This window comes from Tamandua tetradactyla, chromosome 2, assembly GCF_023851605.1.
Source record: "Tamandua tetradactyla isolate mTamTet1 chromosome 2, mTamTet1.pri, whole genome shotgun sequence".
NCBI lineage: Eukaryota > Metazoa > Chordata > Mammalia > Pilosa > Myrmecophagidae > Tamandua > Tamandua tetradactyla.
In genome coordinates this window covers 107604680-107627122 of record NC_135328.1, presented here as the reverse complement: position 1 = coordinate 107627122, position 22443 = coordinate 107604680, and the positions used below count along the sequence as shown (strand labels likewise).

General features: G+C 38.5%; 1 pseudogene; it reads right to left on the bottom strand.

The window, feature by feature from the left end:
- Nucleotides 1-697: 697 nt before the first annotated feature.
- LOC143657089 (replication factor C subunit 5 pseudogene) overlaps nt 698-22443 on the bottom strand; it is a 38319-nt pseudogene continuing 16573 nt past the window's right edge.

Genomic DNA, 22443 nt, shown 5'->3' with positions numbered 1-22443 from the left:
TATCCCATTATTGCAGCACCATTTGTTAATTTTTTATTGTTTTTCCTTTCTTTGTTTGCTTGGGGGAAGTGTTTGTTTTGGGGAAGTGCATGGGCCATCGAACAGTCGAGAATTCTCCACTGAATTACCGTTGCACCCCTGGGGAGCTACTGTTTTACTGTTCTTTTCCACCAAGTACTCAAATGTAAAATCATTGCTAAATTAACTGATGGCTGTTGGAAAGCGAAAACTTTCCTTAAAAAAATTGTGTCTTTTTTTGGATGAGATCCTGTTTGAAAAAATTTGGAGCACCTGGAAGTTGACTTGGCATCTTGTTTTATGATTTCACTGATTGTACACTCAATGATACTACTTTAGCTTCTGAAAGCTTCTAGCTTTCTTTAACATATGAATTTTATATATAAGTTGATATTGGCACTCATGTATTTCTGACACCAGTGAAATTTTGGGGGGGGGAATCAATTAGGCAAAATTTTTATTTTAAGTTTTATCTAGAAATATGTGACCCCACTTGTCCAATGGTCTTCAAACTTGTGAATGACTTGGGCAGTGACTCCCGTGTAGATGATGAAATAACACTCCCGTGTAGATGATGAAATAACTACCTTTCACAAAGGTAGTACTTTTAAAATCTATCAACTCTAACCTTGAACTCTATTTTCAATAACATCATATAATGGTGTCCTTTGTTTTCTAATTACTTCTGGGCCCTGTGAATTGCAGCTATAGATATCTCAGCCTCCACAACAGAGTCTTCGGTGACTTGAAAAGCAGCAATGAGAGAGCTTGACTGAATCTTTTTTTGGTGCCAACAGAAAGGCTGTACTCAACGTCTCTCATTTTAGTTAATAAATGAATTCAAACTGAAGATGAAAAGTCAACTCCATGTACAAACAAGTGTATCTCTCTCAGAATATCCTGTAATGCCAATCTCTTCAGAGTTTTCAACTTCATCATATATTAATAGGCTGTGGTTAGGTCTTGATTCAATATCCAGTCTAGAACGCTGACGATGTCAGACTTGAGGGGCTATTTGCAGTCCTTTCTGTCCCTTTCCCAAAAGTATGTTACTGCTCTGCAACATTCAGAGCCCTTAAAATATGTCCTCCAAAAAGAGTTAAAGTGCTTTCAATCCATATTCACTTATTCAATGATCTCTTCTTCTGTGACAGTTCCCATGCGAGGACACATGAATTCAAGAGTCAGGTGACCAACTTGGAACACCAGGACTACAATGCAGGTATGACCTTGGACAGGTACTTACAGGTGAAGCAAAATAGTGTATTTTCCATAAATTTCACAGTTACTCTACTCTAGGCATTCTGAATACCTTGAGTCATGACATTAGCTTCATCCAAGAACGTTAATTTAAAGCCTTTCTTAATGAGTGTCCTGTGCTAGCAAAGCTCAGAATTGGTCCTTGAACAATATGTACTTTTCCAAGACCATGGAGTTGAATTCTAGGATAAGTAGATGATTTTTCCTTTCACAGGAGGACCATAGACAAGCAAATGGGGCAGTCAACCTTTATTGAAAAATTTTTGATTGATATTCAGGATGACCTGATGAAAAATGTGACTGGCATTTTTCAACCTAGAACATGTTCCTACTTTGTAACCAAAATGGGGATGACCAGTTCTAAGTGGCTCCAAGGGAACTTTTATCTGCCTGTATAGCTACTAATGGAAATTTGACTCTGGAACCTTCACATTAGTGTTTGTTGTACTTTGATAAATTTGTATTTATTTTATAGCACAAATAATTAACATCCATTGCAAAAAAAAAATTTAGTAAAAAAATCCCCTCCTGAACCTTTACCAACCAGATATTGCTACTGTACACATTTTTTATATACCATTCCAAATTTTTCCAAATGGAGATTGGATAATCTATCCTAGTAGTACTTTTTCTACCAACATATTATGAAGACCTGTAAAAAATATGCATAATAATTTTAATAGCTATATAATATTTTCTTGAGTCACAATTAATCACTAATAGCTAAAACTTATTGGAGTTAATGGTCAAGTGTCTGATCAAACAATATGTGGCTGTCCACCTTGAAGGAAGAGATCACTGTTCCTTCAAAGATGTCTTGCTCCCACTTTCCTATGGTCTGCTTCCCAAAATTTAACACCACTCCTGCCTATTCTCCAGGGTACAATGAGAAGGCCACCTCAGATATTAACTCCAGAAACTTCCATCAAATTAAGATGCACATTAGCATAACTATAAGATTAAATTATACTAGAGCGAGTTATATTATTTCCCATCTGAATTATGATCTGAAAATTGTCCAATCTAAGTCACTAGGAATATTATATGAATACATTATACATAGTGTGGTTCGAATATTGCACTACCAATAATAAATACATTCACAAGTTTGAATTCTATTAAGTTTCCACATATAAAAACAAAACAAACACAAACATCAATGAGATGCTCTCCTCTTGTTGCCAAAGAAAAATATAAATAACATCACTTAATCAAAGTTCTCCACCTTGTGAAAACAATAAATATCTCTTATTCTCCAAATTCAAATTATTATTCAAACATTAATCCTCCTTTGAGTCCCATTTTCTCCACAATTCAACAGGACATCTAAGAACATTACTGTCACCTACAGTTATTAGCCTTATAATTTTTGTCATTTTGAAAATGAAAGGCAGCATCAATTGGTTCAATCTCTTTGAAAAGCCAATTAGTAATATGCCTCAAGAAATGAAAAATAAAATGTTCGTGTCTTTTGGCTCAACTGTCCCACTTCTGGGATTCTATCTCAAAGGAAATAATAATAGCAGCTAAAATTTACAGAGTGCTTACCATGTGCTGTGCATTTTATATATTATTAAAACATTTAAGGCTAAATGTTCAGATTATTTTAACTCATTAGGGGAAACAACTGGAAAATGAACCTAAATAGGCAACAATATGGGATGCATTAGAGTAGATGATGGAATCTCAGTAGAATATTTTATAGCAAAAATTATGGATGTATTAGTTTTCTATTGCTGCTGAAACAATTACTACAAATTTAGTGACTTAAAATACTACAAATTTATTACCTTACTCTTCTATAGGTTAGAAGTCTGACATGGGTCTCACTGGGCTAAAATCAGAGCATTAAAAAAATAAAAATAAAAAATAAAATCAAAATGTTGGCAGGATTGAGTTCTTTTTTGGAGGCTCCAAGGGAGAACCCATTTCCTTTCCTTTTCTTGCTTTTAGAGGCCATCCATATTCCTTGGCTTGTGGCCCTTTCCTTTATTTTCAGAGCCAGCAATGTTACAGCTCTCTGGCCATTTCTTTGTAGTCACAACTTCCTCTGATCAAAACCTGAAAAGGTTCTTCAGTTTTAATGATTTGATTGGGTCCATCTGAATAATCCAGGATAATCTTCCCTTTTCAATGTCCTTAATTTAATCAAACCTGCAAGTTCTGATTTGCCACATAAAGCAACATATTCACAGGCTTTGGGAATTAGGAAGTGGGGGACTGGGGACGGAGAGCTGGTATTTTGCCTGCTACAATGGCCATGAAGAGTATGCAGTAGTAGTTAACAAAATACTAATTATGTAATGCTTAGAGGAAGAATACTATATATATATATTTTATTATTGTTGTTATTACTATATAGTAGCTATTTATAAGATAAATACACAATAAAAATAGGACCAGCAGTAAAATACCAAATTCTAAAGGAAGCTGTTTTAGATTAAGAATTTTAAAAGCATACGGTATTCAAATCCTTCCTTTGCCACTTACTAGCTGCGCAACATTGACAATAACTTAATATATCTGAGTCTCCATTTCCTCATCTGTAAAAGCACCCATCTCAAAGTGTTGATGTGGTAAAAAAAAAAAAAGATAAATATTTTTAAAGATAAAGTACTTATGTGTGCCTACCACATAGCACTTAAGAAATATTATCAGCTATTATTATTATTATTTATTAATATTTTATCTTACAGGTTTGGGGCTCTCACAGAGTTTCAGAGTTTTGCACTTTTGTTCGCCAGAGAAACAGTTGTGTAATGTTCAGAATTTATCTGAGTTCCTCCCTCCAAATGGAACTCAAAAGACTTACGGTGATGTAAATATGAGCTATTTGGCTGGTTTGGAAAACTGATATGTACCTTAAAAAATTCCTTCCACATGAAATAACAAGGTGCTTTTTCTTCAGAAAGCAACCATGCCTCAAGGGTTCAGGTGTTTCTTCTGTTCAGGACAACAGGTATTTTCAAAACTTTCAAACAGGGGTTTAAATCTGAGAATGGATGGAGGTAATGATAGCACAACATTCTGAACATAATTAACTGCACTGAATGATGTATTTGTGGTTAAAAGGAGAAATTTCAGGTTGTATATGTGAAAAAAAAAACACTAAGGTCCAATTTTTAAAAAGCGTCCTACATTTTATTCAGCAAGTGGATTAATTTGCATCATTTGCATTATCTCAGAACTTGTTGCCTCGCTCTCTACCACATGAACCACAATTGATGGGAAAGACAACAAAAGCTTGTCACACAAAAGCTTCACAGCAAACAAGGATACTGGATTCAAATATTTTCATTGTCTTTTAATATCTAGATTCCTCAATTTATTTTGAGCTGTAAAGTTTGAATTTTAAAATACGAACAGGAAGAGAAAATGAATGCAAATAATAAGGAATTGCTGGAACCCAGCTTAAGCCATCCGTTGCCCAGGTGCAATTCATCTGGTGCAATTTGTTCTGTATGCCACACAAAAATGTGGCTTTCATTTTCAGATGACAAGTATAATGGAGTGCTTTGTGAAAAAAACTGCTATATAGATGGCACTCTCTGATAGAGTCTCACTGACAACTTATGCTTATCAAAGTTATGATGCTTTATACTAGGAGAAAAATTAGTAAAGCCTTTTAAAACATATATTTTGGGGGAGGAGGCAGAACTTGATGGAATTTCTGACACTCTTTCAACATTAGCCAGACTCTAAAAGTTGAGCTGATTAGAACTCAGGGGGATTCATATAGAGGACTTATAATATGGTCTTATTCTAGAGGATCCTGCCTAGCCTCATATATTCTAAAAACCTTTTCTGGAGGGAAGGGGAACTTTGAATACTGAACTATTTCAGGAGATTTTCCTTGCACAGTTCTTGGCAAACAACTACCACAACCACAAAAAGTCCTTGATTCCCTCAGCTTTCTTTTCCCTCCATCTTGCCACTTGGGGTGCAGCGTGGTTGTCAGAATTCCAGCCTCACCCTGGATTTTTTTTTTCCCTCCCTGGATTTTAATCTGTTCTTTTTCTAGCATCCTTTAGAAAATCCACCCGTATCAGAAGTGGAGTTTATGATACTGCATTTGATGCTCAGATCTTGGTTTTGGGCCGGTATGCAAAAACAAAAAAGAGCAAAAAATTCCCCTAGAGACTCCACAGCTGTGCACGTGAAAGAACACAAATCTCTCCAACTAAGACTTAGCAAAAAAAGAAGAAAAAAAAAACCTCCAAGTAATTTATGCTCTAAGATTTCCCTCTGGATCTGCATTTTCTGAAAGTCTCAGATGGTAAGTTTTTTGTCTGTGTGTGCTAATTTCATCCTCCTTGGTCAAATCATCTTCTCTTGGGAGCACAGAAGTCCTGCTGGTTGGGGAATTGTCTCTGCCACAGGGAGGGCAATATCTCAGTAAATCCTCATTTAACTGGGAAGACAGCTGTAAGCCCTTTAAATTCATAAGTGAAATTAAATCACAGAATTCTGTAGAGTGGTTTGATGCTACCCAAAGATTCCCCAAGCACAGAGTTAATCCTTGAGTGAAAAAGTAGCCAATCTAAATGCTCCATCCAAGACAAATGATTTCCCTGATTGCCAGAGAGAAGGATTGGAGGATACGCAATCAAATAATGAAACAAAGCAAAACCCGTTGATAATGAAGGCTGGGTCAACGTAGGACACAACAAAGAGCACAATTAATTTTCCGTGTAATGTGAGTTTGAAACAGTGTCTTTGAAGACAAAAAAACCTTTTTTTCCTGTGAATTTTTTAGGAAGTCAAATGTCAGATATCTGTTTTCAGTGCTACAATTGTTTGCTGGTATTTTTGCACCCATCACTCATCCTTCTTGAGCCTCAGTTTTTCTGTTATGAGAAATAATGTATAATATATGTATGTTCTGCTTTAAACATACACATAATAATTTCTTTACAAAATAGTGAGTCTGGGAATATTGAAATGTAATTGTATTTTAGGGGCACAACTATTGAGACAAGTGAAGTACACCATCTTATGCTGTTCTCGGAAAGGGCATTTAACATTGAGGAAAAAAAAAACACAATTTGGAATTCAAAACAATTTCTCCACATGCTTAGCAACGAAGACAGGTGGACAACAAGGCTTCAGTTTAGCTTTTAAATGAGCTGATCTGTATTACTTGAACACGTCATAGAGCCTTTTGAAAATAAAATAGCCTTCTTCTCAGTTTTACAAAAGTTAAAACTTGCCTTCTTTCCCACAGATACGAGCTCTATCATAAGTCTTGTAAAGCAGTCACCAGGTACTGTCACTTGAAGTGCTGAAATTTGCATTTATTATCACCCACAGAGAATTAACTCTTCTAAAAAACAAAAAAAATAGCACATCTGAGCTTTAATGCCTTCCTCTCCTTTAAAAGTGGAAATGTGAAGATCCACGTGATATACAAACAGTATAAACCGCTGCCTTTCAATGAAGTGAAGACAGCAATCTCTACGTGTTTTTCACTTTTCATGATGTCCCTGTGCATATTGATACTTAGGGGTGGATCTAGGGCTCTCAAACCCATATGATTTGCTTAGGTCATATTTTTACCCTTTTCCTAAGGGATAAATTATTAAATTTGGAAGGTACAAACTCCGTCTTGTAATCCTCACTTCTAAAATCAAATGAAATTTTCTCTTGTTATAGATTTGCATTTTCCTAATAGGTTTGAACATCTTTATCATTCCCCACTAATTTAATTGCTAGGGGCATTTCAAATGTGCTTTATTGGGTTTTATAGACTAATCAGATTATGTACTGCTCTAGATTATGTATGCTCTAGATATCTGAGGACCCATCAAGTTCCAGTGTCCAGAGTTACTCTTGAAATGTTTGGCTTTTTTTTTTTTTTTTAAGGAAATTGTTCTGAATTAGACTTCTGATTCAATTTTTCATATTATGCTAGTATTAAAAACTACAAGAAAATGGTTTCAGGGGTGACCATTTGGACAAGGAACTGACACATCTCGGTTGAGTAGCATTTGCCTTGTTTACTTCTGAAGTTTTTCCACACCAGGATGGTTCCCGCTGGCTTTGAGTGTCTCTTTAATTAGAGAGGGAGGCTGAGGGCAACAACGGATCCCTGTGGATAGAAAAGTATCCTGTCCTCAGTTAATTGCAGGGTTGTAGGGGGAGATGTTTTAGTTATTACTTTCTCATTTATTCTATTCTTTCCTGTTTCTCATCATCTTGAATGCCAGCTACTCTAGCTGGAGTTCTCCACAAAATTCACTGTGATGAGCAAAACAAGACATGAAATTTATATCCCACCACTTTGCTGTATGTGTTTATTAGCTCAAGTAACTTTGCTGTCGATTTCTCAGGATCTTCCAAGTATTGCATTATATCATCTGCAAATAATGAGAATTTTATACTTCTTCCTTTCCAATTTGGATGCCTTTTGTTTTTTTGTCCTGCCTGATTGCTCTAGCTAGAACTTCTAGCACAATGTTGAATATTAGTGGTGACAGTGGACATCCTTGTCTTGTACCTGATCTTAGGGGGAAAGCTTTCAGTCTCTCTCCATTGAGTATGATGCTGGCTATTGGTTTTTCATATATTCCCTTTATCATATTGAGGTAGTTACCTTTGATTCCTATCTTTTGAAGTGTTTTTATCAGAAAAGGTTGCTGAATTTTGTCGAATGCTTTTTCAGCATCAATCAAGATGATCAGGTGATTTTTCCCTTTCAATTTGTTAATGGGCTGTATTACATTAATTCATTTTCTTGTGTTGAGCCATCCTTGCATTCCTGATATAAACCCCACTTGGTCATGGTGTATAATTCTTTTAATGTATTGTTGGATTCGATCTCATAATATTTTATTGAGAATTTTTGCATCTATTTTCATTAGGGAGATTGGCTGGTAGTTTTCCTTTCTTATAGCATCTTAACATGGTTTTGGTATTAAAATGATATTAGCTTCAGAAAATGAGTTAGATAGAGTTCCTTTTTCCTCAATTTCTGGAAAAGTTTGAGCAGGATTGGTATTAGTTCTTTTTGGAACGTTTGATAAAATTCTCCTGTGAAGCCACCTGGCTCTGGGCTTTTCTTTGTAGGAAGATTTTTGATGACTGATTGATTCTCTTTACCTGTGATTGGTTTGTTGAGATCTTCTATTTCTTCCTGAGTCACTGTAGCTTGCTTGTGTGTCTCCAGGAATTTGTCCATTTCATCTAAGTTGTCTAGTTTGTTGGTATATTTGTTCATAGTATCCTCTTATGATTTCTTGTATTTCTTCAGGGTCTTTGGTAACACACCCCTTCTCATTTCTGATTTTGTTTATTTGCATCCTTTCTCTTTTTTTCTTTGTCAGTCTTTCCAGTGGCCCATCAATTTTATTGATTTTCTCAAAGAACCTACTTTTTATTTTATTGACTCTTTCTATTGTTCTTTAGTTCTCTCATTCATTTACCTCTGCTTTAATTTTTGTTATTTCTCTTCTTCTATTTACTTTGGGGTTAGTTTGCTGTTCGTTCTCAAGTTGTGCTGTTAAGTTCTCGATTTTTGCTCTTTCTTGTTTTTTAATATAGGCATTTAGGGCAATAAATTTCCCTCAGCACAGCCTTTGTCACATCCCATAAATTCTGATAAATTGTATTCTCATTTTCATTCATCTCCAGATAGTTACCAATTTCTCTAGTGATTTCTTCTTTGACCCACTGGTTGTTTAAGAGTGTGTTATTTAATCCCCATATATTTGTAAATGTTCTCATTTTTTTGATGGTTATTGAGATCCAGCTTCATTCCATTGTGATCAGAGAAAGCGTTTGAATAGTTTCAATATTTTTATATTTATAAAGACCTGTTTTGTGTCCCAGCATATGATCTATCCTGGAGAATGTTCCATGAGCACTAGAGAAGAATATCTGTGCTTTGTGGTGCAAGGACCTATATATGTCTGTTAGGTCTAATTCATTTATCAAGTAATTTGACTTCTCTATTTCCTTCTTTTTTTAAAAAACTTTTTTATTAATTAAAAAAATTAACAAACAAAACATTAAGATATCATTCCATTCTACATCAGTAATTCTTAATATCATCACATAGTTGCATATTCATCATTTCTTAGTACATTTGCATCAATTTAGAAAAAGAAATAGAATGATAATAGAGAAAAAAAAGATTATACATACCATACCCCTTACCCCTTGCTTTCATTTACCACTAGCATTTCAAACTGAATTTATTTTAACATTTGTTCCCCCTTATTATTTATTTTTATTCCATATATTCTACTCTTCTGTTAATATAGTAGCTAAAAGGAGCATCAGACACAAGGTTTTCACATTCACAGAGTTTCATTGTGAAAGCTATATCATTGTTCAATCATCATCAAGAAACATGGCTAGTGGAACACAGCTCTACATTTTCAGGCAGTTCCCTCCAGTCTCTCCGCTACATCTTGAACAACAAGGTGATATCTACTTAATGCATAAGAATAACCTCTAGGATAACCTCTTGACTCTGTTTGGAATCTCTCAGCCATTGACACTTAATCTCATTTCACTCTTCCCCCTTTGGTCGAGAAGGTTCTCTCAATCCCTTGATGTTAATTCTCAGCTCATTCTAGGGTTTTTCTCAGTCCCTTGATGCTGAGTCTCAGCTCATTCCAGGATCTCTGTCCCACATTGCCAGGAAGGTCCACACCCCTGGGAGTCATGTCCCACACAGAGAGGGGGAGGGTGGTGAGATTGCTCGTCATGCTGGCTGGAGAGAGAGGCCACATCTGAGCAACAAAAGAGGCTCTCTTGGGGGTGACTCTTAGGCCTAAATTTTAAGTAGACTTGCCCTATCCTTTGTGGGGTTAAGTTTCATGTGAACAAACCCCTAGACTGGGGGCTCAGCCTATAGCTTTGGTTGTCCACACTGCTTGTGAGAATATCAAGAATTCAACTTGTGGAAGTTTCACCATTCCCCAAAGGGTGCTTGCAAATACTTTTCCAGTCACTGATCAAATCATTCTGGGATTTATCGGGGCATCACTCTGGACAAACCAACAAAATCTCATGTGCTACCTGAGATTCCAAGTACTTATGACATTCAATCAAACTATCTACATGAGTTATATTAGGAAATGCTCTAGTCAAAATCTAAATTTTGTAACAAATAAACATTTTTTGCTTTAGTCTCACACATAAGGTGACATTTTAAAGTATTAATTATCATCTATTTTCAGCACCCTGCAATGATGACATTCCTTTGTTCTTCCTCATGCAAAAACATTTTAAAATTTGTACATTGTACATTTCACTATTATTATACACTCTAGGCATTCCTAGATTATACCATCTTTATCTTTAACATCTATCTTTCTTTCTGATTTCATTTATGTCCCCAGCCCTCCTCCCTCTATCATTCTCACATGCAGCTTCATTCAGTGTTTTAACATAATTACATTATAGTTAGGTAGTATTATGCTGTCCATTTCTGAGTTTTTGTATCCAGTCCTGTTGCACAATCTGTTTCCCTTCAGCTCCAATTACCCACTATCTTACCCTATTTCTATCTCCTGATGGTCTCTGTTACCAATGACTATTCCAAGTTTATTCACTAATGTCAGTTCATATCAGTGAGACCATACAGTATATGTCCTTTAGTTTTTGGCTAGTCTCATTCAGCATAATGTTCTCAAGGTCCATCCATTTGTTATATACTTCATAAGTTTATTCTGTCTTAGAGCTGCATAATATTCCATCGTATGTATATACCACAGTTTGTTTAGCCACTTCTCTGTTGATGGACATTTTGGCTGTTTCCATCTCCTTGCAATTATAAATAATGCTGCTATAAACACTGGTGTGCAAATGTCCATTTGTGTCTTTGCCCTTAAGTCCTCTGAGTAGATACCTAGCAATGGTATTGCTGGGTCATATGGCAATTCTATTTTCATCTTTTTGAGGAACTGCCAAACTGCCTTCCACAGTAGTTGCACCATTTGACATTCCCACCAACAGTGGATAAGTGTGCCTCTTTCTCCACATCCTCTCCAGCACTTGTCATTTTCTGTTTTGTTGATAATGGCCATTCTGGTGGGTGTGAGATGATATCTCATTGTGGTTTTGATTTGCATTCCTCTAATGGACAGGGACATTGAGCATCTCTTCATGTGCCTTTTGGCCATTTGTATTTCCTCTTCTGAGAGGTGTCTGTTCGAGTCTTTTTCCCATTTTGTAATTGGATTGGCTGTCTTTTTGTTGTTGAGTTGAAGAATCTCTTCATAAATTCTGGATACTAGACCTTTATCTGATATGTCATTTCCAAATATTGTTTCCCATTGTGTAGGCTGTCTTTCTACTTTCTTGATGAAGTTCTTTGATGCACAAAAGTGTTTAATTTTGAGGAGTTCCCATTTATTTCTTTCTTTCTTCAGTGCTCTTGCTTTAGGTGTAAGGTCCATAAAACCACCTCCAATTATAAGATTCATAAGATATCTCCTTACATTTTCCTCTAACTGTTTTATGGTCTTAGACCTAATGTTTAGATCTTTGATCCATTTTGAGTTAGCTTTCATATAGGGTGTGAGATACGGGTCCTCTCTCATTCTTTTGCATATGGATATCCAGTTCTCTAGGCACCATTTATTGAAGAGACTGTTCTGTCCCAGGTGAGTTGGCTTGACTGCCTTATCAAAGATCAAATGTCCATAGATGAGAGGGTCTATATCTGAGCACTCTATTCGATTCCATTGGTCAATATATCTATCTTTATGCCAGTACCATGCTGTTTTGACCACTGTGGCTTCATAATATGCCTGAAAGTCAGGCAGCATGAGACATCCAGCTTCGTTTTTTTTTCTCAAGATACTTTTAGCAATTCGGGGCACTCTGCCCTTCCAGATAAATTTGCTTATTGGTTTTTCTATTTCTGAAAAGTAAGTTGTTGGTATTTTGATTGGTATTGCGTTGAATCTGTAAATCAATTTAGGTAGAATTGACTTCTTAACTATATTTAGTCTTCCAATCCATGAACATGGTATGCCCTTCCATCTATTTAGGTCCTCTGTGACTTTTTTTTTAACAGTTTCTTGTAGTTTTCTTTGTATAGATCTTTTGTCTCTTTAGTTAAATTTATTCCTAAGTATTTTATTCTTTTAGTTGCAATTGTAAATGGAATTCGTTTCTTGATTTCCCTTCAGCTTGTTCATGACTAGTGTACAGAAACGCTACAGATTTTTGAATGTTGATCTTGTAGCCTGCCACTTTGCTGTACTCGTTTATTAGCTCTAGTAGTTTTGCTGTGGATTTTTCAGGGTTTTTGACATATAGTATCATATCATCTGCAAACAGTGATAGTTTTACTTCTTCCTTTCCAATTTTGATGCCTTGTATTTCTTTTTCTTGTCTAATTGCTCTGGCTAGAACTTCCAACATGATGTTGAATAACAGTGGTGATAGTGGACATCCTTGTCTTGTTCCTGATCTTAGGGGGAAAGTTTTCAGTTTTTCCCCATTGAGGATGATATTAGCTGTGGGTTTTTCATATATTCCCTTTATCATTTTAAGGAAGTTCCCTTGTATTCCTATCCTTTGAAGTGTTTTCAACAGGAAAGGATGTTGAATCTTGTCAAATGCATTCTCTGCATCAATTGAGATGATCATGTGATTTTTGCATTGATTTGTCGATACGGTGTATTACATTAATTGATTTTCTTATGTTGCACCATCCTTGCATAACTGGGATGAATCCTACTAGGTCATGATGTATAATTCTTTTAATGTGTTGTTGGATTCAATTTACTAGAATTTTGTTGAGGATTTTTGCATCTATATTCATTAGAGAGATTGGTCTGTAGCTTTCTTTTTTGTAATATCTTTGTCTGTTTTTGGTATAAGGGTGATGTTGGCTTCATAGAATGAATTAGGTAGCTTTCCCTCCACTTCAATTTTTTTGAAGAGTTTGAGCAGGATGGGTACTAATTTTTTCTGGAATGTTTGGTAGAATTCACATGTGAAGCCGTCTGGTCCTGGACTTTTCTTTTTGGGAAGCTTTTGAATGATTGATTCAATTTCTTTACTTGTGATTGGTTTGTGAGGTCATCTATTTCTTCTTGAGTCAAAGTTCGTTGTTCATGCTTTTCTAGGAAGTTGTCCATTTCATCTACATTGTTGTATTTATTAGCATAAAGTTGTTCATAGTATCCTGTTATTATCTCCTTTATTTCGGTGAGGTCAGTGGTTATGTCTCCTATTCCATTTATGATCTTATTTGCGTCCTCTCTCTTCTTCTTTTTGTCAACCTTGCTAAGGGCCCATCAATCTTATTGATTTTCTCATAGAACCAACTTCTGGTCTTATTGATTTTCTCTATTGTTTTCATGTTCTCAATTTCATTTATTTCTGCTCTAATCTTTGTTATTTCTTTCCTTTTGCTTGCTTTGGGGTTAGTTTGCTGTTCTTTCTCCAGTTCTTCCAAGTGGACAGTTAATTCCCGAATTTTTGCCCTTTCTTCTTTTTTGATATAGGCATTTAGGGCAATAAATTTCCCTCTTAGCACTGCATTTGCTGCGTCCCATAGGTTTTGATATGTTGTGTTTTTGTTTTAATTAGCCTTGAGATATTTACTGATTTCTCTTGTAATTTCTTCCTTGACCCACTGGTTGTTTAAGAGTGTGTTGCTGAGCTTCCACGTATTTGTAAATTTTCTGGCACTCTGCCTATTATTGATTTCCAACTTCATTCCTTTATGATCTGAGAAAGTGTTGTGTATGAATTCAATCTTTTTAAATTTGTTGAGACTTGCTTTGTGACCCAGCATATGGTCTATCTTTGAGAATGATCCATGAGCACTTAAGAAAAAGGTGTATCCTGCTGTTGTGGGCTATAATGTCCTATAAATGTCTGTTAAGTCTAGGTCATTTATTGTTATATTCAAATTCTCTGTTTCTTTATTGATCCTCTGTCTAGATGTTCTGTCCATTGATGAGAGTGGGGAATTGAAGTCTCCAACTATTATGGTAGATGTGTCTATTTCCCTTTTCAGTGATTGCAGTGTATTCCTCACGTATTTTGGGGCATTTTGATTTGGTGCATAAATATTTATGATTGTTATGTCTTCTTGTTGGATTGTTCCTTTTATTAGTAGATAGTATCCTTCTTTGTCTCTTTTAACTGTTTTACATTTGAAGTCTAATTTGCTGGATATTAGTATAGCTTCTCCTGCTCTTTTCTGGTTGTTATTTGCATGAAATATCTTTTCCCAACCTTCCACTTTCAACTTATGTTTATCTTTGGGTCTGTATTAATTAGGGTTCTCTAGAGAAACAGAATCAACAGGGAACACTTGCAATTATAAAATTTATGAAAGTGTCTCACGTGACCGTAGGAATGCAGAGTCCAAAATCCACAGGGCAGGCTGCAAAGCCGATGACTCCAATGGATGGCCTGGATGAACTCCACAGGAGCGGCTCACCAGCCAAAGTACGAATGGAACCTGTCTCCTCTGAGTCCTCCTTAAAAGGCTTCCCATGATTGCATTTAGTATCACTAATTGCAGAAGACACTCCCCCTTCGCTGATTACAAATGGAATCAGCTGTGGATGTAGCTGACGTGATCATGACCTAATCCTATGAAATGTCCTCATTGCAACAGACAGACCAGCACTTGTCCAATCAGATGAACAGGTACCACAACTTGGCCAAGTTGACACCTGTCCCTAACCATGACACCTGTCCCTAACCACCCCTTGTCAACTTGGCATATATATATATATATATATATATATATATATATATATATATATCACCTTAGACCATACTCAATCTCCAAATGAAAACAAATAAGCACACATTTTTTCTTTTACCTGACAATACTCAACCATCCCGCATACAACTGGAAACACATTAAATCTCTCCAGAATAGGGTGCAAATCCTTGGGCAACATTCATTCTTACACTTGATATCTTACAACTTAAATAGTATAACACGAACAAAACAGCATTACAGTCCTCGTTTCTGTAATTGATCACGTGGTCGAAGTTCATATTTATCACTATCTTCTTCCACTACCCATTCCATGTTCCCTTTCCCCTCAGCAAGCACTTCAGCTGGCCGTGGTTCTTTGCCTGGTGGGGTGACCCAAACCTTCATTCCTGAAGTCTCACAGCCATTTGTGGTCCTGCCTGGATTGTGTTGTTGCAGTTTTCCATTGATTTTAATCACAGGGTATGGTAGTACTAATAGACGCCCCAGGGGATCTCCTATATTCCAAGAAAACTCTTCTTTACCTCCATTATGTAGTTGCAGTCCTACTTCCTTCTGATAGTCAGGGTCAATTACCCCAGACAGTAATGTAATCCCCTTCTTGGTGTGTTGATCCAGAGGCATAAGTAGCCCAAAGTGACCAGGTGGCAATCTTAACTTCCAGTTCAGTGGTATCACTGTTGTTTCTCCTAGAGAAAGCACACCCCGTTTTGGAACTAAAACCTGTAGACCAGCAGAACTCAGGGTAGCAGGGACAGGAAGCAAAAATTTTCCTAGTGGATCACTAGGAGTAATAGTGAGTAGCACCACACCCATTTCCACCCCTTGGTTCCTGGACCCATGGGTCCTGGCTATGGGAGAAACAGCACCATACAGCGGACGCTGATTCAGAGCACACACAGCTTCCTGGAGAACATTACCCCAGCCTTTCAAGTTTTTGCCACCTAGTTGGCACCATAATTGAGTTTTCAAAAGGCCATTCCACCGTTCTATCAATCCAGCTGCTTCTGGATGATGGGGAACACGGTAAAACCAGAGAATTCCATGAGCATGTGCCCATTCCCACACTTCATTTGCTGTGAAGTGTGTTCCTTGATCCGAAGCAATGCTATGTGGAATACCATGACGATGGATAAGGCATTCTGTAAGCCCACAGACAGTAGTTTTGGCAGAAGCATTGCGTGCAGGGAAAGCAAACCCATATCCAGAGTATGTGTCTATTCCAGTTAGAACAAATCGCTGCCCCTTCCATGAAGGGAGTGGTACAATGTAATCAACCTGCCACCATGTGGCTGGCTGGTCACCTCGGGGAATGGTGCCATATCGGGGGCTGAGTGTGGGTCTCTGCTGCTGGCAGATTGGGCACTCAGCAGTGGCTGTATCCAGGTCAGCCTTGGTGAGTGGAAGTCCATGTTGCTGAGCCCATGCATAACCTCCATCCCTACCACCATGACCACTTTGTTCATGAGCCCATTGGGCAATAACAGGAGTTGCTGGGGAAAGAGGCTGACTGGTATCCATAGAATGGGTCATCTTATCCACTTGATTATTAAAATCTTCCTCTGCTGAAGTCACCCTCTGGTGTGCATTCACATGGGACACAAATATCTTCATGTTTTTGGCCCACTCAGAAAGGTCTATCCACATACTTCTTCTCCAGACCTCTTTGTCACCAATTTTCCAATTATGGTCTTTCCAATTCCCTGACCATTCAGCCAAACCATTAGCAACAGCCCATGAGTCAGTATACAAACACACCTCTGGCCAGTTTTCCTTCCAAGCAAAATGAACAACCAGGTGCACTGCTCGAAGTTCTGCCCACTGGGAGGATTTCCCCTCACCACTGTCCTTCAAGGACACCCCAGAAAGGGGTTGTAATGCTGCAGCTGTCCACTTTCGGGTGGTACCTGCATATCGTGCTGAGCCATCTGTAAACCAGACCCGAGTTTTCTCTTCCTCAGTCAATTCACTGTAAGGAACTCCCCAAGAGGCCATAGCTCTGGTCTGGGAAAGAGAAGGTAATGTGGCAGCAGGGGTGGAAACCTTGGGCATTTGTGCCACTTCTTCATGTAACTTACTTGTGCCTTCAGGACCTGCTATGGCTCTATCTCGTATATACCATTTCCACTTTACAATAGAGTGCTGCTGTGCACGCCCAACTTTATGGCTTGGTGGGTCAGACAACACCCAACTCATGATAGGCAACTCAGGTCTCATGGTAACTTGGTGGCCCATGGTTAAGTGTTCAGTCTCTACTAAGGCCCAATAGCAGGCCAAAAGCTGTTTCTCAAAAGGAGAGTAGTTATCTGCAGCAGATGGTAAGGCTTTGTTCCAAAATCCTAAGGGTCTGCGTTGTGATTCTCCTATAGGGGCCTGCCAAAGGCTCCAAACAGCATCTCTATTTGCCACTGACACTTCCAGCACCATTGGATCTGCTGGATCATACGGCCCAAGTGGCACAGCAGCTTGCACAGCAGCCTGGAACTGTCGCAGAGCCTCCTCTTGTTCAGGTCCCCACTCAAAATTAGCAGCTTTTCTGGTCACTCGTTAAATGGACCAGTGTAGCACACCCAAATGAAGAATATGTTGTCACCAAAATCCCAAAAGACCAATAGGCATTGTGCCTTTTTTTTGGTTGTGGGAGGGGCCAGATGCAGCAATTTATCCTTCACCTTAGAAGGGATATCTCGACATGCCCCACACCACTGGACACCTAGAAATTTTACTGAGGTGGAAGGCCCCTGTATTTTTGTTGGATTTATCTCCCATCCTCTGACATGCAAATGCCTTACCAGTAAATCTAGAGTAGTTGCTACTTCTTGCTCACTAGGTCCAATCAACATGATATCATCAATATAATGGACCTGGGTGATGTCTTTTGGGAGGGAGAAACGATCAAGGTCTCTGCGAACAAGATTATGACATAGGGCTGGAGAGTTGATATACCCCTGAGGTAGGACAGTGAAAGTATATTGCTGACCTTGCCAGCTGAAAGCAAACTGTTTCTGGTGGTCCTTACTAATAGCTATTGAGAAAAAAGCATTTGCCAGATCAATAGCTGCATACCAGGTACTAGGGGATGTATTGACTTGCTCAAGCAATGATACTACATCTGGAACAGCAGCTGCAATTGGAGTTACCACCTGGTTGAGTTTATGATAATCCACTGTCATTCTCCAAGACCGATCTGTTTTCTGCACAGGCCAAATAGGAGAGTTGAATGGGGATGTGGTGGGAATCACCACCCCTGCATCTTTCAAGTCCTTAAGAGTGGCAATAATCTCTGCAATCCCTCCAGGAATACGGTATTGCTTTTGATTTACTATTTTGCTTGGTAGGGGCAGTTCTAGTGGCTTCCACTTGGCCTTTCCCACCATAATAGCCCTCACTGCATGAGTTAGAGAACCAACGTGGGGATTCTGCCAGTTGCTCAGTATGTCTATGCCAATTATACATTCCGGAACTGGGGAAATAACTACAGGATGGGTCTGGGGGCCCACTGGACCCACTGTGAAGCAGACCTGAGCTAAAACTCCATTGATCACCTGGCCTCCATAAGCCCCCACTCTGACTGGTGGTCCAGAGTGACGTTTTGGGTCCCCTGGAATGAATGTCACTTCTGAACCAGTGTCTAATAATCCCCGAAATATCTGATCATTTCCTTTTCCCCAATGCACAGTTACCCTGGTAAAAGGCCATCAGTCTCCTTGGGGAAGACTTAGAGGAAGGCTAACAGTATAAATTTGTGGCAGTGCAAGTGTTTTATCCCCCATAGGGACCTGGCCTCCCCTTCATTCAAGGGGCTCAGGGTCTGTAAACTGTTTCAAGTCTGGAAATTGATTAAGTAGCCGTGACTCTGTGTTTTTGTAATTCAGGTTAGACTTCTGTTCCCTTGACCTAGAACTCTTTTGCTTATACAGCTCCACCAAGAATTTAGTAGACTGCCCTTCTATTGTATTTCCAGGCACCTCATGATTTACTAGCCAATGCCACAAATTTCTGCATGTCATATAATTTTGATGCCTCCTTTGAGTTTGTTGTCTATTATAATAGCCGCGTCTACCCTGTCTTTGGTGATTAAGTGCTGCCACCTGGCTTCTGCCAACTCGGAATCCTGTCATCCTCATTGTGTTTAAGGATTCCAGCTCAGTGACAGCAGTTCCTACAGTAATATCTGACCTACAGAGAAGTGCAACCACAGAGCTCTTGAGGGATGATGGTGCTAGTCTCACAAACTTATTTCTCACTGTTCTGGTAAAAGGTGCATCCTCTGGACATTTCTGGGGTGTCAGAGTAGGCTTTGCATGATAAATCCACTCTAACATCCCAATCTCTCTAAGCTTCTGGATCCCCTCATCTACATTATACCAGGGTAGTTCTGGCATTTCAACCTCAGGTAATGTTGGCCACCTTTTGATCCATGTTTCAACCAACCACCCAAACAAGCTGTTAACACCTTTTCTAACTGCTCGAGCTATAACATTGAATGCAGAATCTCTGCTTAGTGGGCCCATATCAATAAATTCAGCCTGATCCAGCCTTGTATTCCTCCCACCATTATCCCACACTCTTAAAATCCATTGCCACACATATTGCCTGATTTCTGTCTATATAAATTGGAAAACTCACACAGTTCTTTTGGAGTATAATATACCTCCTCATGTGTGATACTTTGTACCTCACCTATAGGGGCCTGTTGGGACTTTAGTCTAGTTATAGGTCTAGAAGAAATGAGGGGTGGTGGGGGTGGGTCATGAAAAGAATTAGAAATATCTTCCAAGCCATTTGCTTCAGGGCTTTCATTTGCAGTTTCATCTGGTGAAACAGGATTAATAACTCTAGGGCTAATCCCTTCAGGAGGAGGTTGGGTGGCCAATTCCTCAAGGCAGGCTGGAAGTGGGGCGGCTATGTCCTCAGGGCAGACTATTACAGGGTTATCTAAAGAAGGCTCAGCATGGTCTAGGGTTTCAACCTCACCCCCAACATCATTATCAATCCATATGTCACCATCCCATTTTTCAGGGTCCCACTCCTTTCCAATCAATGCCCTCACTTTAACGGCAGACACCATGCAAGACTGAGATTTCAGTTTACGTTGTAAAGTTGCTACTCTAACAATAAGATTCTGAGTCTGATTTTCAGAGATCTCAAGTCTACGGCTACAGGAAATAAGATTTTCCTTCAGGATACTGATAGCAACATCTACATCTTTCAGACGGCGCTTAAGCTTCTCGTTTGAAGCCTTAAGCCCATCCCTTTCACCCTTTAATGTAGACAGTGTATCTAACAACAACCAACCAACATCTCTATAACTCTCATTTCTACAAAACTCTGTAAATGTGTCAAAAATATTATCCCCCAGAGTCTGGCTTCGTACAAGCGAAGCATTAGGAGAATCGAATGATGATATTTTGACTATCTCCTTTGCCAACTCAGTCCATGGACTGGGAGTGTCATTCTGATTGCAGGAATCAGAGTCCTTAGTGTCTCTGAGTCCAGTCAGAGTAGAAAACCATTCGTAAAAACCCATTTTTAAGATTCTGTTCCTTAAGAACCACTCCTGGTACCAAGATGTATTAGTTAGGGTTCTCTAGAAAAACAGAATCAACAGGGAACACTTGCAAATATAAAATTTATGAAAGTGTCTCACGTGACCGTAGGAACGCAGAGTCCAAAATCCACAGGGCAGGCTGTGAAGCCGATGACTCCGATGGATGGCCTGGATGAACTCCACAGGAGAGGCTCACCAGCCAAAGCAGGAATGGAACCTGTCTCCTCTGAGTCCTCCTTAAAAGGCTTCCCATGATTGCATTTAGCATCACTAATTGCAGAAGACACTCCCCCTTCGCTGGTTACAAATGGAATCAGCTGTGGATGTAGCTGATGTGATCATGACCTAATCCTACGAAATGTCCTCATTGCAACAGACAGGCCAGTGCTTGCCCAATCAGATGAACAGGTACCACAACTTGGCCAAGTTGACACCTGTCCCTAACCATGACAGGGTCTAAGATGTGTTTCCTGTAGACAGCATATAGAAGGATCCTGTTTTTTAATCCATTCTGCCAGTCTATGTCTTTTAATTGGGGAGTTCAGTCCATTAACATTTAGTGTTATTACTGTTTGGGTAGTACTTTCCTCTACCATTTTGCCTTTTGTTTTTTATGTCATCTCTAATTTTCCTTCTTTCTACACTCTTCTCCACACATCTCTCTTCTGTCTTTTCGTATCTGTCTCTAGTGCTCCCTTTAGTATTTCTTGCAGAGCTGGTCTCTTGGTCACAAATTCTCTCAGTGACTTTTTGTCTGAAAATGTTTTAATTTCTCCCTCATTTTTGAAGGACAATTTTTCTGGGTATAGAATTCTTGGTTGGCAGTTTTTCTCTTTTAGTAATTTAAATATATCATCCCACTCTCTTCTCGCCTCCATGGTTTCTGCTGAGAAATCTACACATAGTCTTATTGGGCTTCCCTTGTATGTGATGGATTGCTTTTCTCTTGCTGCTTTCAAGATCCTCTCTTTCTCTTTGACCTCTGACATTCTGACTAGTAAGTGTCTTGGAGAACGTCTATTTGGATCTATTCTCTTTGGGGTATGCTGCACTTCTTGGATCTGTAATTTTAGGTCTTTCATAAGAGTTGGGAAATTCTCAGTGATAATTTCTTCCATTAGTTTTTCTCCTCCTTTTCCTTTCTCTTCTTATTCCGGGACACCCACAATACGTATATTTGTGCACTTCATGTTATCATTCAATTCCCTGAGTCCCTGCTCATATTTTTCCATTCTTTTCCCTGTAGTTTCTGTTTCTTTTTGGATTTCATATGTTCCATCCTCCAGTTCACTAATCCTAATCTCTGTCTCTTGAAATCTACCATTGTAGGTTTCCATTGTTTTTTTCATCTCTTCTACTGTATCTTTCATTCCCATAAGTTCTGTGATTTGTTTTTTCAGACTTTCCATTTCTTCTTTTTGTTCATTCCTTGCCTTCTTCATGTCCTCCCTCAATTCACTGATATGGTTTTTGATGAGGTTTTCCATTTCTGTTCATATATTCTGAATTAGTTGTTTCAGCTCCTGTATCTCATTTGAACTATTGGTTTGTTCCTTAGACTGGGCCATATTTTCAATTTTTCTGGTGTGATTTGTTATTTTTTGCTGGCCTCTAGACATTTAATTACCTTAATTAGTTTATTCTGGAGATTGCTTTCACTTATCTTACCTAGGGTTTTCTTGTTAGATGAGTTTGTTGTCTATCTGTTCTTTGACCTTCAGTTCAGCTTTTTCTGGGCCTCTAGCTTAAGTTTTGTTTAACAGAGGGTAATTTTTCAGTTCTTGCTTTCTTGTTTCTTGTCCTGTTTATAAGGTGCCTTTTCCCTCCCCACCCTTAGGAGGGTCTACATAGGTATTACAGACTCCAGCCGGGTTTTCCTGGACTAAACTGGCCTCCTATCAGGGAG